The sequence below is a fragment of the Triticum dicoccoides genome, chromosome 6A, assembly GCF_002162155.2.
Source record: "Triticum dicoccoides isolate Atlit2015 ecotype Zavitan chromosome 6A, WEW_v2.0, whole genome shotgun sequence".
Classification (NCBI taxonomy): domain Eukaryota; kingdom Viridiplantae; phylum Streptophyta; class Magnoliopsida; order Poales; family Poaceae; genus Triticum; species Triticum dicoccoides.
This window is the reverse complement of record NC_041390.1, coordinates 345733522-345741566: the sequence shown is the minus strand read 5'-3', so window position 1 is coordinate 345741566 and position 8045 is coordinate 345733522.

The window sequence follows — 8045 nt, the reverse complement described above, 5'->3', positions numbered from 1 at the left end:
TTTGACATTGACATTGCTGCTTTCATTGAGAGTTCCACTGTGTCGTCACCATAAAGGCTTGATGGCTCCTTCGATCATCGCTAGCGATGTGGTCCAGGGTGAGGCTTTCCTCCCCGGACAGATCTTCGTATTCGGCGGCTTTGCACTGCGGGCCAATTCGCTTGGCCATCTGGAGCAGATTGAGAGCTACGCCCCTGGCCATCAAGTCAGATTTGGAAACTTGACTTACACGGCCGATATCTGCGGAGACTTGATCTTCGACGGATTCGAGCCCATGCCAGACACGCCGCGCAGTCACGACAAGAAAGACATAACTCTATCATCAGACAGTGTTTGGGAGATCGCATCCGCAGCTACTCCGGCCTTTCATCCGGAGCAAGTCGCGCCATTCGAGAGCGGAGGGATGGACCCCGCCATGGAGGTCGCACTCTCAGTGGCGATAGAGCCGGACACTGACTTCACCTTGTACGAGAGTCGTGTCGCCGAACCACTGGATTTATCCCCGGCCACGGACTCCGAGCCGCTTGTCGAAACCGACGGGGCACCGATCATGGAGTTCACCTCCGCGGATATCTTTCAGCACTCACCTTTCGGAGATGTGCTAAATTCATTAAGGTCTCTCTCCCTGTCAGGAGAACCCTAGCCGAACTATGTCCGGCTAGAATGGGATGCGGACAACGAAGAAATTCGCTTCCCACCCACCACCCACTTAGTAGCCACTGTCGATGACTCAACCGACATGCTCGACTTCGACTCCGAAGACATCAATGGTATGGACGACGATGCAGGAGACGAACCGGAACCACCGCCCACAGGGCGCTGGACCTCTACTTCATCACATGACATATACATGGTGGACACCCCCAACGAAGCCAATGGCGATGAGAAAGCAAAGGATGACCCCTCCAAGAAGCAACCCAAGCGCCGACGTCAGCGGTGCCGCCATAGCAAAAACAGTGATAATAATAGTCCACGCGACTCTGGAAGAGACGACAACTGCACCACCCCGGTGGCAGAAAATGATCAAGATGCAAACTGCAAACATAGTACGGATCCGACATCCGAACACGATGACGCCAAAGATAAGCCTCATCAATCCCCGTCTAGGGAAGAAAACAGTCCGGACGAAGATGCACCCATCATCCCGGAAACACACTTGGAGCAAGAGAACCTCCACAGAAGGCTTACTGCCACAGCGAGAAGCCTGAAGAAACAGAAGCAAAGGCTCAAGGTCGCACAAGATACACTCAAACAGCAAGTGGAACAAAGTAACAAAGTATGGTGGAAGTTACCATCCAAATAGCTATCCAAAGCGCAAGCTATTACCGGAATTCGACGATGAGGCCTTAGAGCCCATACATCCGAAAAGTGATATGGCCAACCGGCCAGATCCACCACCCCGCGAACGCGATAGAGCGGCTAACAAAGTCACGCATAAGTCAACACACATTCTACGTGAGAACTTGCGTCAAAAATCCGGCGTGACCAGATCTATCTATGGATCTAGGAAGCGCGCTACGGTACACAACCAACACCGAATACTACAACCGTCCGAACACTATGGCGCATCCCAATACAGGGGTGCCGCACACCCACTATGTTTCACAAATGAGGTGCTGGATCGTGAATTCCCAGAGGGATTCAAACCGGTGAACATAGAGGCGTACGACGGAACCACAGACCCGGGAGTCTGGATAGAGGACTTCATCCTCCATATTCATATGGCTCATGGAGACGATCTCCATGCCATTAAATACTTGCCCCTCAAGCTTAGAGGGCCAGCTAGGCACTGGCTGAAAAGCATCCCCGAAAACTCAACTGGAAGTTGGGAGGATCTCGAGGACGCTTTCCGGGCCAATTTTCAAGGGACTTATGTCCGACCTCCGGATGCAGACAATTTAAGTAATATAATCCAATAGTCCGGAGAGTTCGCTCGAAAGCTTTTGAATAGGTTCCTCACCAAGAAGAACCAAATAGTTGACTATCCGGACGCCGAAGCCTTAGCAGCTTTTAAACACAGCGTCCGAGACGAATGGCTCCCCAGACACCTCGGTCAAGAAAAACCGAGAACAATGGCAGCCCTAACAAGCCTCATGACCCGCTTTTGTGCGGGCGAGGACAACTGGTTGGCCCGTAGCAGCACCAGCAACCCAAGCACATCCGAAGTAAGGGATGACAATGGTAAACCACGACGCAACAAAAACAAGCGTCGAAATAAAGAAGGTAGCCCAGATAACATGGCGGCAAACGCCGGATTCAGGGGATCCCGACCAAGTCAGTGGAAAAATCATTTCAAAGGGAGCAGAGAAGGACAATCTGGCCTAAACAAAATTCTTGACAAACTCTGTCAGATTCACGGCACTCCAGACAAACCTGCAAATCATACCCACAAAGAATGTTGGGTTTTCAAGTAGGCCGGTAAGCTAAACGCCGAACACAAAGGGGAGAGACACCAAGCGACGACAAGGATGAACCTCGCTAGCAAAGCGCCGGAGGACAAAAAAAGTTCCCACCAGAGGTTAAAACAGTAAACGTGATCCATGTGACAAAGAGGAGAAGCAATCACGCACTCCGATGCGCATGCGCCATAGAGACCGTCACCCTTAGGTCCAGCCCCTGGTTGGCCCATCCGATCACTTTTGATTGTAGGGATCACGATACACATATCTGGCGCGAAGGACTGATGGCCTTGGTGTTAGACCCAATAATAAACGGGTACCATTTCAGAAGGGTCCTCATGGACGGCGGCAGTGATCTAAATCTGATATATCAGGACATAGTCTGCAAAATGGGATAGACCCGACACAAATAAGCCACAGTAATACTACCTTCAAGCGAGTAATACCAAGCCAAGAGGCCCACTGCACGGGCTCTCTACTACTAGAGGTGGTATTCGGTTCTCCTGATAACTTCTGAAGTGAAACGTTAACTTTTCACATCGCTCCATTCCGAAGTGATTTTCAAGCACTAGTCGGAAGGGAGGCTTTCGCTCATTTTAACGCAATACCGCATTATGCTTTTCTCAAGCTCAAGATGCCCGGTCCACGAGGCGTCATTACAGTTAGCGGAAACACCAACCATTCTTTACGTACAAAAGAGGACGCGGCGGCTCTAACAGCCGCACACTAGACGGCCTCACCAACTAGAAAAAATGGCAGGTTGTCAAGACCACGAACAGGTTAGACGAGTCCGGCGTTCCATCATACATGCATGAGATTAGTTTTCGAACCCTCATAAAACGATACCAGGGGCTCCCCGCATGTAATCAGGGCCAGCCCGGCCCAACTAGGCCTCTCTGGAATTTTGGTCATTCATTCTTCTTTTTGGCACGGCAACTTTCACCTAAGTTCTTTTGTTTTGCAGGTGACAATCGTGCTACACCCGCCCAGGACACGGCACAACAGAGACACAGGCGCAGACATGCAGTAGGGACCCGCCCAAAGGTTTCTTTTTAGATTAAGGCCCTGCGTAAACCTTTTTACTGTCTCTTGTTGCTCACATCCTCCGGATACTCCACACAACCGAGAAGGATGCCGGCGTTATTGGCATGTGGCCACGCTAGGATTTTGCACGTACCTGGAAACATGGGGTTTCTTATAAAGGGCATTGTTTAGCCCGGTATATGTTATAAAAACCAAACACCTTAGGGAGTGTTCGGCGTCGCGAGTTTGGCCCTATATGCATCAGCTCCGAATCATGTCTTCAGTCAAATGGTGGGTTTGCCCAACTCCCACGTTTTGGTACCTTACGTTCTGTTATATCGGCTAAGGTAGCACTGGGAGAACTACTGCGATTGTGCGCTGGTTCATCCGGATGAGCACCTCAGTGGAGAAAGCCAAAAACTGACTGTCATGATATAGCGAGAGACTGGTCAACCACTCAATGACTAATCAGAATCTTCGGGATTCCTCCGCATTAACAAAGGGCCGTTTCCCGGTCACGTACATACGCGCCCCGTATTCGGACGAGCGCAAAAGTACCAGGGGCTATATAGTAGCCCCACTATCAAACTCCTATGGCTAAGTGAAAGTGTTAAAGCAATATAGTCCGATTGCCTCGTTCGCTACGCTATCACCTCCTTGACGGACCAAGACGTTGGATCAAGTGTGGATATGCATCTTTTGTGAACACCCTCGCATTATATGCATGGGGGCGGAAGCCGACGACTGCAAACTTTCAGGTTATATACATATATACATATATATATAAACGGCCGCACAGGAGGCATCATAGTACTTTCGGGCAAAAGTATAAATACAGCCTCGATTAATTCAGAAAAACATTGTTTGTACAATGGGACTACATGTCACTGGAAAATAATATTCTTCGAGCACTGAGCCTCTATCGAACGAGCGCCTTCAAGGACTTCTTCAAAGTAGTGCTCGGCAGCCACTCGGCCTATGGCCGAACCCTATGCTGCAGCAGTGGTGGCCTCCATCTCCGCCCAGTATGTTTTGACACGGGCAAGGGCCATCCGCGCACCTTCTATGCATGCCGATCTCTTTACAACATCGATGTGTGGCACAACATAAAGGAATTGTTGCACTAAGCTAAAATAGCTATTCGGCCTTGGCCCTCCCGGCCACAGGTGATCCATAACGGACCTCATGGCATGTCCGGACAACCTATGGACCTCGGCCCAACCGGCCAATCGCTCATTCAACAGCAACGGATGGACTAGAGCGTGAAACTGTGACCAGAACAGCTTTTCCACTTCGGGACCTTTCTGATCCTTGAAGTACTCGGCTGCATCAGCAGAACTTGCAGCCAAATCCATGTACGCGTCCGCAAAACTCCATAGCCAGTCCAGAGGACCATACTTCGGATCTCTGAACTTAGTCCGCAACAAGAAGGGCTTCCCAGACATGATATCTGCAGCTTGATTCAGCTCCTCCTTCATCGCTCTAATTTTGGAGCGGGCTTCCTTGGCAGCCACCCGTGCCTTCTCCGGGTCCGTCGCCTTCACCCAGTTTTCTTCTTCAAGAAGCCGGTAACGGTCAGCAGCATCCTCTAATTCTACAGCCATCTTGGCTATTTTTCCTTGCTCTCGCAATGCGCGGCCTCTTCGGCCCTTAACTCTGCGGCCGCCTTTAAGGCGGCCGCATTGCTACTCCTTGCATGCTCCTTGGCTCGGGCAAGCTCCGCCCGAAGGGTCTCCACGGTGGCAGCTCCATCTGCAGTCACAACATATTAAAGGTATTGGCATCATGCTGCTCTTATTATGTGACAATCACCAGAAAAATCACTCACCCTATGCCTCGTCAAGCCGCTTGTTGACAAGCACGATGTCGGTATCTGCCGCATCCAGTTGCCGCTTTAGTTCGACAAACCCATCAGTCCGGCTAGCCACCGGAGTTCTACCACCTGCACATAAAGGCAGTCTGGTTATTACCTGGGAATATGATCCTCTATTTGCCGCCGTTCTCGATGACAACCAGAGTCTCGGGGGCTACTATCTGCATGGGCATACCTAACGTATGTGGTACTATTAAAGGCATACATTATTTTACGTACCTCGAAGCCTTTCAACAGACTCATAAAAGCTTCGTGCAAACCGCTTTCAGCGGATGAAATCCTTTCAATTACCATACCCATTAGCGTACGATGCGCTTCCGAGATGACAGCTTGCCCCAGAAGATCCTTCAGCGCGTCCGACCGCACACTGTATGGACCCTTGCTGTCGCTCTCCTCAGGAGCCGGATACTGGGGATCCCGGGCAGCCAAAGGGTTATCCCCTGGCCCTAGTGGATCCGGAGGTACCCTTCGCGACGACACTTCAAGGTCGCCCACTTCTTGAGCTGGGGAGTCCGGGGGAGGCGTTTCACTCTCCATCATCTCCAGAAGAAGATCCCCCAAAGATGAACTCTGTCGAGAAGGGTTGCGATCCGGACTGCAATTTATAAGCATTGGTTATTGTTCTCGGACGTAAGGTAGGATATCTTCACTATTAAGTACTTTTTTGATTACTTACATCTCGGTAGAGAGCTGATCCCCGCGCGGACATTGTGCGGCAAGAATACCCTCTGAGGCAGGACCCTCTGGCGGAGATTTCTTCTCCTGTTTTAAAACCTTAGTTTCTGGATTTTTAGAGGTAGTCCTCTTCCTTCCCCGAGGAGAGAGAATGTTAGATTCTTCCCCTTGGTTATCCTCCCTCGCGGAGGCGCTCATTCCCTCGATTGGAATAGGTAGCGATGGAGGCCCGCTTTCGCCCTCTTTATTCCCCCCCCCCTCATCTTCCTTTGAGGGCACTAGACAAGGTGCTGGCTCGAGCATCTTTTCCAGCACCGGGTTGTCCAAGCCCTCAGGAAAGGGGGCCGAACACCGGATCATCTTCTCCTTTGTTATCCAGTCCTGGTCAAAGAGCGATTCTTCAGAATGATGTCATGATAAATAAAAGGATAGTGTGTTCGGCCATGGGATTACTTACTTGGGCAGCGGGGCGGTTGCAGCTCAGGCCCACATCCTCGATGGTGTCCGGACACTCTATTTGGGGTCCGAAGAACGATTTGTACATCTCCTCGTGCGTCATGCCGAGGAAATGCTGAATAGTGCATGGTCCTTCCGGGTTGAATTCCCACATGCGGAGGGGGCGGTGTTTGCAGGGCTGGACTCGACGAACCAGCATAACTTGCATTACCATAACCAGACTGAAATCACCCTCGAAGAGATATCGGATACGGCTCTACAGTATTGGCACGTCCTTGGCTGGGCCCCAGCTCAGCCCCCTGCTGATCCATGACATCAATTGTGGTGGGGGGCCCGAGCGGAAGGTGGGGGCGGCTACCCATTTGGCACTTCAGGGAGCTGTGATGTAAAACCACTCCTGCTGCCACAATCCGGACACCTCTGGAAAGGAACCCTTTGGCCATGGAGTGTCAGCAATTTTGCTTATTAGAGCACCTCCGCACGCTGCGTACTGCCCCTCGACCGTATTCGGCTTCACATCGAAGGTCTTGAGCCACAAGCCGAAGTGAGGGGTAATACAGAGGAAGGCCTCACATACGACAATAAATGACGAGATGTGAAGAAGGGAATCCGGGGCCAGATCATGAAAATCCAGCCCGTGATAGAACATAAGACCCCTAACAAAGGGATCCAGAGCGAGGCCTAGTCCTCGGAGGAAGTGGGAGACGAACACAACGCTCTTGTTGGGTTCAGGAGTAGGGACGGCCTGCCCTTGGGCGGGCAGCCTATGCGGTATTTCGGCGGTCAGGTATCTGGCCTCCCTCAACTTCTTGATGTCCTCCTCCGTGATGAAGGAAGGCATCCACCAGCCTTGGCTAGATCCGGACATGATTGAAGGTCTGAAGCACCTGACCTGAGCTTTGGGTGTTAGAACTCGAGGCGGGGGAAGGATTCGATTGAGCGCGGGAGGGAAAAAAGAAAAAGCCTTGTCCCTTTATAAAGGGGGTGAATATTAGGCGTCCTCCTCGTGGCCGTTTGAGACTTACCTAAGATCTAGGAGTCATACCAACATGCACGGTTGGGTTACCCATGTTTGTATTGACGAGAATCCCATGATAAGGGGAACACAATCTCTGCTTTGACGAGACATGTCAAGGAAACCGCCTCGTGTTATGTGCGGGGCTGGTTGAAGAAAAACGGTTCAAATGATGATTGGGCCGTGGCGTGATGTCATGCTGTCAAAACGTGTTAGCAGATTAGATTTCTGGAAATATTATTCTCTCTACGGTGGTATGTGGAACTTATTTTGCAGGGTTGGACACTATCCTTGTATTCAAACTCTTCCGTGGTGTATTCGGAGGAGGAACCCGCCTTGCAATGCCGAAGACAACACTACACGCCAGACTCATCGTCATTGAAGCCTGGTTTAGGGGCTACTGAGGGTGTCCTGGATTAGGGGGTCTCCGGACAGCCGGACTATATCCTTTGGCCGGACTGTTGGACTATGAAGATACAAGACTGAAGACTTCGTCCCGTGTCCAGATGGGACTCTACTTGGCGTGGAAGGCAAGCTAGGCAATACGGATATGGATATCTCCTCCTTTGTAACCGACCTTGTGTAACCCTAGCCCCCTCTGGTG